A 9176-nucleotide genomic window follows, 5' to 3' on the forward strand; every position below is an offset into this window, starting at 1 on the left:
ATTGGCCATGTGAAGATGGATAAAGGCAGGTGGCAAGAAGAACATTCTGGGCAAAGAGAACAGCATGTCCATGCCCAGAGGGATCAGATCATGTTGTTGGAGGAACAAGGAGATGTTTGCATTGTCATTTGCATGATAGGCTTGTGCGTGCTAAGTCGCTTCAGTCCTGTCTGACTCTTTGCCCGCCAGGCTCCTCTGTGGGCTTCTCTAGATCTAACATTGCCTGTGCCCACGTGCCTGCTGTGTGCCCTGGGCTAAGTGCCCACGTGAATTGCCTCCTCAAAGTTTCTCAGTGATTCTGAAAGGTCAGTATCACTTATTCCAGATGAAATAAATATTCATATTCTAAGCAAGTCAAGGAAAATTTAAACACAAATACTTTTCTCTGCCCTTTGGCCACCTCTCTCCCCTCTACTGTGCATCGTGCATCAACCAAGCCTCCCCATTGGCAGAAATACCTGTGAAACAGGAGGGCAGGGGCAGGGCACAACCTTTAAAAGAATGACATAGCCAGAAAACACAACATAAACTGATCAGAAGCAAGTAGGCCCAAGACGGTGCACAAGTTGACTTCCACTGGGTCTTGAGCCTCAGTATACTCTCACTGTAACACATCAGCAAGCTAAGTAGCATGCCCACAGGCACCACAACAGTGCCAAGGACGACCATAAAGGTCAAAAAGTGGGCAGTGGCCCAACTTCTGGAAAGTCTCACCCCTTCCCCCATATAGTTGGAATACTCCTCCCACTCATTAGCCTGTGAAATGACCCACCCCTATAAAAACTGACAACCCCATACTCTGGTGCCACTCCCCCCTTCTGGGATGGTCCACACTCTGTCTGTGGAGTGTGTTTCTGTCTAAATAAATCCACTTTTACCTATCACTCTGTCTCACTGATGCAGAAGGCAATGGCACCCCACTCCAGTACTCTTGCCTGGAAAATCCCGTGGATGGAGGAGCCTGGTAGGCTGCAGTCCATGGGGTCGCTAAGAGTCAGACACGACTGAGCGACCTCACTTTCACTTTTCACTTTCATGCACTGGAGAAGGAAATGTCAACCCACTCCAGTGTTCTTGCCTGGAGAATCCCAGGGACAGGGGAGCCTGGTGGGCTGCCGTCTATGGGGTCGCACAGAGTTGGACATGACTGAAGCGACTTAGCAGCAGCTGTCTCACTGAATTCTTTCTGCCATGAGACATTGAGAACCCGAGTTTCATTAAGTCCTGACACCAAGTGTGTGATCTCAGTTAAAAGACCATAGGTTCAAGTCCCAATCTGAGTTACATGCTTTCACCTGCTCAACCATAAAGAGCAACATTCTCCTAACACCAAGACAACTCCTTAAAAGATAACCTTCCTTTTTGATCTTATAAGGGGCCACCCTGACCCATGACCTACCACTTGTTTTGTGTCACCCATCAATAGTACGTTATTAATGGACACCTGTGTTGGCTCAGATGGTAAAGAATCTGCTTATAATGCAGGAGACCTGGGTTCGATCCCTGGGTCAGGAAGATATCCTGGAGAAGGGAATAACTACCCACTCCAGCATTCTTGACTGGAGAATTCCATGGACAGAGGAGCTGGTGGGCTCCTGACTGGTGGGCTGTGGGGTCACAAAAGAGTCAGACATGATTGAGCAACTAACACTTTCCCTTTTCTGTCTCAAAAGCACGTATATAACTGTGCTTTGACCTCTAATGGGTGGAACAGTCCCCAGAGTTTTGCAAGAAGCTGTTCCCGGGTTATAATCCTCAGTTTGGTTTGAATAAAATTTTCCATTTCTTTCTTAGAGTGACTGATTAATTTTTTTGTTTAAATTCCCATTGTACAGCTGTGAAAATTGAGGTTCAGAAGAACAATGGAGTGCCATGGTTAATGGCATGTTCTGGAGACAGACTGATTTTAATCTGCCATTTAGCAGTGTCCCTTAAGCGTTTTATCATTTTGAGCATTCACTTTGCCTATCTGCAAAATAACACTATATACTTTATAAATGTTATTATGGAGTAAAAATAAATAATCCATGTAAAAGCTCTTATTACAGGGCCTGACAGATGGTGAACATTTCACAAATGGCTGTTGTTCTTACTATTCTCAATATGCCCTCTGGGGCTGAGAAGCTGGGCTGTAGTGCAAAGGTCAAAGCCAGGTCATCATCATGACCACCTGAGTCAGCTACTTGCTGTGGAGACCTAGAAACAGCTGAGGGAGGGGAGATTCTGGGAGCCACTGAAGGGAGAGAAAAAGTAACTGAGACAGGGAAGTGTAAATGGAGATTGAGATTCATTGAGCACTTCAGGTGCAAGACCTAAATTCAGTCATTTTGCACAGGAACCAAAAGAATATATATATATATATATTTTTTTTTTAATTTTTTTGTCATGCTGAGCAGCTTGCAGGATCTTAGTCCCCTGATCATGGATCGAACCCAGGCCAGGCTGCCACAACAGGCAGCCAAGTCCTAATCACTGGACTGCCAGGAAATCCCCCAAAAGATTTAGACCTTCTGACTGCAGGACTTTGGTCCTTGGTCCTTACCTGGCTTGAGAAAGAGTGAGGTCACAGTCTCTCAGGGACCTCTCATTGAGGAGAAAGAAGACATCCCTCCAGGAAACTTGGAGCCCAAACACAGAGTGGGGGCTAGACTTTGCCCTGGTTGATTCCAGGCAGAGGGTGTGGCTCTGGGAAGGAGGGTGCATTCTCGGACTTGCTCTTTGCTCTTGGGAATCACCAAAGGCACATGCACAGTATTTCCATAACGCAAATTCTCTTGCCAGGTTGGGGGCAGATTTGTGGGAACTGAGTTTCCAAACATAGACAGGTGTGAGTGTCTCTTGTGAAAATTATTCTTCTCTTAAATATGTTGCTTAGAGCTGCTCTCCCGATAGCTCCTGAGACTGGGGCCCTCAGTCCTATCCATCTCTCTTAGCATGTAATACCTGCATTTTCACTCAAGACGAAGTTTATCTTCTGTGTCTCCGTGTTGCAAACCCAGGCCACACAAGAGGGTAAATAGACTTTCTAAATAAACAAATATTCAGACTCTCAGGGGGCAAAAATATCCATTTTGTGAATATATTGCCATTTATTTATTTACTCATCTCATTGTTCTGGGGCATTTGAGTAGTTTCAAGTTTTTGAGTCTTTGGCTATAACAAATAGTGCTGATGTAAGGCAGTTTTACAAACATTGTTTTGGGGTAGCACGTGCATTTCTGTCATGTATGTATCTAAGAGTGGACATCCCAGAGTCCCAGACTCTGCGCTCCCAAAGCACATTCCATCCCAAAGGTCAGGGACCTAGATCCCAGGTACCACAACTAAGAGTTCACAAGCTGCCACTAAGAGCTGGTGCAGCCAAAGAAAGAAAGAAAAATATTTAAAAAGACAAAAACAGTGGAGGTGCTGGGTCAACTTTACTAGATATTAGTACTCATTGGACCCACTCCAGTGTTCTTGCCTGGAGAATCCCAGGGACGGGGGAGCCTGGTGGGCTGCCGTCCATGGGGTCGCACAGAGTCGGACACGACTGAAGCGACTTAGCAGCAGCAGTACTCAGTTCTCCAAAGTAGCTGTATCACTGTCCACTCCCACCAGCACGACATCTGACTGGCCCACGTCCTCTCTGACTTGGTGTCACCAGTTGGAGAGTTTACGGCTGTAGCCACACACAGCAGCATGGCTGCACCTCAGAAACAGAAACACGGAATAGAGTGAAAAAAGCGAGATGTAATAGAAAACATGCCATGTGACACAGGATAGTGGTACCCATGAGAAGCAGGAGGGGGGACTTCTGGGGTGCAGGTGATGTTCTGCTTCATCTAGGGGCTGCTTACACACATTTACGGCCTGAAAATTCACCAAGCTGTGTAGTCAGGATTCATGCACTTTCCTGTGTGTTATACTTAAAAACTTCTAAAGAAGTTCTCTCTCAACCTCCCCCTCTCTCTCCCTCTGTCATCTTTCCTCATAGTACTTGGTTGGGAACTGTCCCCACCAGTGGCCCCTTCTCAGCCATGCAACCTGTACAGTTGCAGAGGTCCCACACTCAGAAGGGCCTGCAATTGGTTTTATGCTCTGCCATCTTTGTCTTGAAATTTTTGGTGCCCAAGGGGCCTTTTGTTTGCTTTTGGAACTGAGCCTCAGATGTCACGCAGCCACCCTGGCCACGGGCACCCTCAGAATCTACACAGGCCCCCTTCCCAGGCTTGGTCTCTGAGGACAGGGTCAGGGTGCCCCTATTCCTGAATAGAGAACGTGCCAGAGGCCCAGTTTGGCCCCAGGATGGTTCTCCCTCCTGCGGGAACATGGAATTGCACTTCCCTGTGGATGGAATTCCTGGGTCATAGGGTAGGTTTGGCTTCCCAGGTGGAACTAGTGGTAAAGAACACGCCTACCAATGCAGGAGTCATAAGAGGCGTAGGTTCCATCCCTGGGTCGGGAAGATCCCCTGGAGGAGGGTATGGCAACCCACTCCAATATTCTTGCCTGGAGAATCCCATGGACAGAGGAGCCTGGCAGGCTACCATCCATAGGGTCACACAGAGTTGTACATGACTGAAGCAACATAGCACACACACAGGGTAGGTTCAGCTCTCAGTTTAGTTATCATGGCTCATCTGGTCATTTAAATGGTGCAAGGAAATACTCGGTAACAATTGATGAGACCCTTTATGTCCAGGTCCTAGGGAGAGCGTACTCTTAGCTGGGGAAGGAAGGACTTATGGAAGAGGTGGATCTTGAGCTGTGCTTTGTAAGACTTGTTTATACCAGGAAAAGAATGAAAATTCCAGTGGAGAACCTAGTGGATTAAAGGTTTAAAATTAGATATTAACATATACATGTTCAATAGATAATGCAGAAATAGTCACCCGAGCTGGTAGTCGAGGTTGAAAAAAAGTGACTTGTGAGGTTGCACAGATAGTGCGACTCTTAGCAATTCTGCTGTGTTGCCTTATAGGTATTAACAAGGCTTTTTTAAGAAGTGATGACTTAACTGTCATGGTTTAGTGTTTTTGTGCAGAGTGTTAGTTTAGTAGCAGTTTTAGACATTCTTTTGCCCATATTAGTCAGTTAACTGTTGACTGTTATGTCCTTCCAGGAACATAGGTTTTGTCCATAGTGAACAGAGAGCTAGGGGCTTCTCTGGTGGCTCAGTGGTAAAAAAATTCAGCTGCAATGCAGGAGACACAGGAGATGCAGCTTGGATCCCTGGGTAGGGAAGATCCCCTGGAGGAGGGCATGGCAACCCGCTCCAGTATTCTTGCCTGGAAAATCCCACGGACAGAGGAATCTGGCGGGTTACAGTCCATAGGGCTGAAAAGAGTCGGACACGACTGAAGCAACTGAACACGCTTGCATGCACGAACAGAGTTAATGTTCATAGTAAGACAGTGCATGAAAGAGTTGTGAAACAGTTGACGCACTAAGTGCTAAATCGGTTGTTGGTCAAGGATCCTATCAGACCAGGGGAGGGCTCAGTGAGGACCAAGTTTGCATAGCCCTAACTTGAATGACAAGTGGAACGTATATTGCTACATTTAAGAGAACAGAGGTATGGAGACGGAAATGACCCTGGTGTGCTCATAGGTTGATATGAGCAGAAGAGACACACAGAAAGGAAAAAGGAGATAGAAACGTTCGGTTACTGAGTCCAGGTCCCAGCGGCCTTGAGAGCCAGGACTGAGTAGAGGACAATATTAGTGACCGTGAGAACTGAGCCAAAGGCCTAAACGCAGCACGTGTTTTTCTGTACATTTTGCTCTTTTATCACGGCTTTCTTAAATGGGCATCAAAGGACTTTTTTTTTTTTTAAGTTTTGAGTTATTTTCTATAACTGTTAGGGTAAGCTTTGTGATTTTATGAGGGGATCTGGTTTGGAAATTGACAAAATGAATAATTCCTTCTTGTGTCCTATTTCATTTCATTTGGTGTAATGAGTTGGTTTCATAAGACTGTTAATATCAGCTTATATTTAGATGTATAATATAGATAGCCTGAAAGTACGGAAAAGGTATTTTTCATTTAGTTCATTACAAACTAACTGTACTTAGGGATACTTTGGTTTTGGATAGTTAAGCTACTTGTCTAGTCACTGTTGCCATAAACTTAACCTAAGATGTGTTTAGAGCAAGGATTCCTTTTTTAGTGTCATGAACCTCTTAGCAGTTAGTTGGGATCTCAGGCCGAATTCTCAGAATACTGTTTCAAAATGTATAGTATAAGTAGGATTACAAAGGAAGCCAATTGTATAAAAATAGCTACAACAATATAGTTGTTAGTCATATCCGACACTTTGCAACCCCACGGACTGTAGTCCACCAGGCTCATCAGTCCATGGAACTCTCTAGGCAAGAATACTGGAGTGGGTAGCCATTCCTTTCTCCAGGGGATCTTCCCAACCAGGGTCTCCTGCATTACAGACAGATTCTTTACTGCCTGAGCCACCAGGGAAGACACAATATTTAACAAGTTGAATGATATATTTACTTCTTTATCATATGATGCATGAGATAGAGGCAGTTTACAAGCCATCATAATGAACATAAGCAAGATACTAAGAGCCTAACAGTCATAAAGCAACATGAAAATACATGATTTCTGTTAGTGATTAAATCACAGAAGTGTGATTAAATCACAGAAGTGTGGTTAAATGTGGTTTGTTGCCTACAATAATAATTGAAGGACAAGCTAAATTTCATGACAACAAAGATAATTTTACCTGCCCCAGGTACAAAGGTCTGGGGTTAGGAACCCTTAATTTAGGGTAGTTTGAAATGCTCAATGATATTGCTTTTCTCATTTTCTCCTAATTGCTTTCTCTTTAATCCTGAAAAATACAGTGAACAGTTCACATAAAACATGTTCATACTATTTTGGGTTATGATGCTTGAGCAATATCCTTTATTTTAATAAATAGCTATGCAATTATCTATATTTACCTAAGTCTGCTTTAGGAAATTATTAGCAGGTTTCATCATATTGCAAACATGTGTAACAGAGTCCACAGTTAAGATTAAGTTGGTAATCAGGTGTATTAATCTGGTTAATTATTGATGTTCTTTATTTAGGGTCCAATTAATGTAAAAATAGTCTAATGATGTGGCACATTTTACAAAATTGTATACTGAAATAGCAACCCACTCCAGTATCCTTGCCTGGAAAATTCCACAGACAGGGGAGCCTGGTGGGCTGCAGTCCATGGGGTCGCAAAGAGTAGGACACGACTGAGCAGGCACACACAGGTACCAAAACTCTAACTTGTTAAACACGAATTTTTAACGAATAAACAATGCTCTGAAAATCCTGGTCAGATGGGAGAAGAAATGGACGTACTTTTTAAAGTGCTGTAGTCATTTAAATGTCCTTCTTATGAGACCAAGTGTACACCTAGTTCTAATATAGGTGTTTAAAATTATTGGCTTTCTTTTCAGTTTGTAAATGAGAGGAAGATTTATTCTGTCAGCATCATATGTACAGTCACTGTTAAAATGCTGACTTTGGCTAGCAGTTAGATCAGTTGAAACTTACATTTATTGTTACTTGATTTTGCTGAAATTTTAGAAGATTATCTTTCTCAAAACATACTAATTTGCTTGATGGAAGGATATATTTTGTTTTTCTCACCTTATTTAGAAATCATTAATTTTGGAATCAGATTCTTCATCTGCTAAAGAAATGTGAATTTTTTCTTTTTTCAAAAAATTTGGCAGCATAGTTTGTATGTACTTGTTAAACCAAAAATCATTGTAATTATTTGTTGACTCTTGCAGCCTTTTGAGCTTTCCTGGTGGGTCAGCAGTAAAAAAAATCCACCTGCCAATTCAGGAGACGTGGATTCCATCTCTGGGTTGGGAAGATCCCCTGAAGAAGGACATGGCAACCCACTTCAGTATTCTTGACTGGGAAATCGCATAGATAGAGGAGCCTGGCAGGCTACAGTCCACAGGGCCTCAAAGAGTCGGACACGACTTAGTGACTAAAAACAACCAACAAAGGGCAGGTACATGCACCATACCCCACATGGCTCTCTGCCCCATGCCTCCATCTGCCTTAAAAAACAAAAATTGTGATAAAATATACAGAACATAAAACTGACCACAGTAACTATTTTTAAGTCTGTAGCCCAGTGGCATTAAATACATTCACATTGTTGTACAACCATCTGCACCACCAACCTCTAGAACTTTTTCATCTTCCCAAACTGATACTTTGTACCCATGAAACACTAACTCCCCATTCTCCCCATTCTCTTCCACCTGCTTTTATATATATATATTTTTTCTTGTTTGTCTCTCTTCCCAGCTACATGTACACTCCATAGACTGTAGCCCACCAGGCTCCTCTGTCCATGGGATTCTCCAGGCAAGAATACAGGAGTGGGTTGCCATGCCCTTCTCCAAGGGGAATCTTCCCGACCCAGGAATCAAACCCAGGTCTCCTGCATTGCAGACAGATTCTTTACCAACTGAGCCACCAGGGAAGCCTGCAAGAGGGCCAGGAGAGGGCACTGTCTTGAGAATAAAGAAGAGTATGTATGATGCACCCAGGACCTGAAGAACATGGTTAACAAAAAGCTTTGTTAAATAAAAATGTGGGATATAAATTTAACCCTTGTTTGAAATCTGGGCTGGTTCTTGGACTAATAAATTCTCTAAATTCAGTGTTGAGCCAGTAGCCAGGCAAAGTTGGATCTAAAACCTCTTTGCTGATGGAGTGGATAAAGCATTAACTCTGCTCCACTAATAAAATATTGACTCTTTGTTAAGTACTTACCAGGGACTAGGTACTCAATACACAGAAAGGACTTAGAAAAGTACCTGTTGTTGTTCAATCACCCAGTCATGTCCAACTCGTTGAGACCCCATGGACTGCAGCTCAATATATTTTCTTTTTTCTTTATGAGAAGTATCACATTTGGCTCTGCAATCATCCTCGAAGGTGGTCATTCAGTTCTGAGTGAGAAATAAATTCAGAGACGTAGTGTCCCCTGCCAGAGGTCACACAGCTTGCAGATGGTTCCAGGTCTGGGTGATTCCAAAGCTCAGTGGGTTCAGTATTTACTTTGCAACACTTCCCCATGTCAATTAACCAAAACAGGATTTCTGACACATTTTACTTTCGTTTGAATAAAACTAGTTTTTCCTGATTACAAGCATGTATAAGTTCTTTTT

The sequence above is a fragment of the Bubalus kerabau genome, chromosome 3 (genome assembly GCF_029407905.1).
Source record: "Bubalus kerabau isolate K-KA32 ecotype Philippines breed swamp buffalo chromosome 3, PCC_UOA_SB_1v2, whole genome shotgun sequence".
Taxonomy (NCBI): Eukaryota; Metazoa; Chordata; class Mammalia; order Artiodactyla; family Bovidae; genus Bubalus; species Bubalus kerabau.